The sequence below is a fragment of the Pteropus alecto genome, unplaced genomic scaffold (genome assembly GCF_000325575.1).
Source record: "Pteropus alecto unplaced genomic scaffold, ASM32557v1 scaffold1279, whole genome shotgun sequence".
Classification (NCBI taxonomy): Eukaryota; Metazoa; Chordata; class Mammalia; order Chiroptera; family Pteropodidae; genus Pteropus; species Pteropus alecto.
In genome coordinates, this window is record NW_006443126.1 from 48,094 (window position 1) to 49,755 (window position 1,662).

At 35.7% G+C, this 1,662-nt stretch overlaps 1 non-coding gene across 1 annotated transcript; it reads left to right on the plus strand.

Moving 5' to 3' along the window:
* Window positions 1–1,108: 1,108 nt before the first annotated feature.
* LOC112472123 lies at window positions 1,109–1,213 on the plus strand. Its single transcript, XR_003043522.1, has one exon. It is a non-coding gene; the product is annotated as a U6 spliceosomal RNA (small nuclear RNA).
* The last annotated feature ends 449 nt before the right edge of the window (window positions 1,214–1,662 follow it).

Sequence of the window (1,662 nt, forward strand, 5' to 3'; positions counted from 1 at the left end):
ATGGACTAGTGGTTACCAGAGGGTAGGGGGTGGGGGAGGAAAGAAGAAATAGACAGGGTAAAAGGGGTCAAATATAGGGGGATCGGGGGAGGGTGAAGTGGGTAAAGGGAATCAAATATATGGTAGCTGAAGGAAATTTTACTCTGGGTAGTAATCACACAATAGAACATATAGATGCCAAATGATAATGTATACCCAAAAATTATATAATTGTATTAACCAATGTTACCCCAATAAACTTAAATTAAAAAAAAATAAACAATAAATAATAAATAAATGTCCTGCAGTTCCCCGGGGCAGACCCCGTGCCATGACAAAGAATTACTCAGCAGAAGATAGTCAATTGTGTCAAGTTTGAGAAGCCTTACACTAAACTAAGTGCTTCTAAGGATCATCTTCAAAGTCAAATGTTCTTTTTTAAATAGCTTTATTGAGGTATAATTGTCAGATAAGATTCGTGTATATTTAATGAGTACAACTTAATGTTTAATATACATAGACATGGTGAAATGGTCACCACAATCAAGCTAATTAGCATAGCATCGCCTTGCATATAGGTAACCATTTCTTCTTGTTGTGTGTATATAGTGAAAACACTTAATATCTACCCTCTTAGCAAATTTAAAATATACAATACATTATCATTAACTATAGTGACCACACTGTGCATTAGATTTCCAGAACTTATTCATCTTGTATAACTGAAAGTTTGTACCCTTTAACCAACATTTCCCCCATTTTATCCACCCTATCCCCACCCCCAGTCCCTGATAACCACCATTCCACTCTCTGCTTTTGTGAGTTTGCAAAGTTGAAAATTCTTGAGCAAAGAGCAAATCCTGGAAGGAAATACAGCAACATGTTAGGAGGGGTTATTTCACTGTATCCTTTTTTTCCATTTAGTATGTCACCCAAGGTTCCATCGTAAATACTTCTACCTCAAACTCTAGAAACTCTAGGTGATGAGAAGTTCTCTCCATCAGGTCCAATGCAGTGACTCGTAGTCATGTGGTCATCAAACCAAACAGTAAGTTATCTGCCCCATACACATCAAATGAACAGTGCTGGGAATCAAACAGGGGATGGAGATTTAAAACCTCCATGATGAATGCTCACTCTGGCAGCATATATACTAAAATTGGAATAATACAGAGAAGATTAGCATGGCCCCTGAGCAAGGATGACATAAATTTATGAAGCATTCCATATGTTTTTTGAAATATAAAAAATAATAATAATAAATAATAATAAAATAAAAAAATAAAACCTCCACGATAAAATGGGTAGAAGAGTTAACATTGAGTAGTCCCTGGTCATTAGCAAATGGCAAATCTTTCTAGGCAGACTATTGAAGATATCTTTCTCTGGCAATAAAGTGAGCTCCTTTTGCTCAAGAAAAACTCAGGATGTTGTTTAAGGGTTCATACCTGCAACAGTAGATAAGTCTTAGAGATCTAACACACAATACCATGATTATAGACAACAAAGCTGTATTATAAACATTAACCTTGCTAAGAGACTACATCATAATTGTTCCCACCACTAAAAGAAATGGTAATTATGTGACATGACAGAGGGATTAGCTACTGCTACAATGGCAATCGTATTGCAACATAATTGTATCACATCACTATGTTGTACAAGCATACCTCTAAGATATTG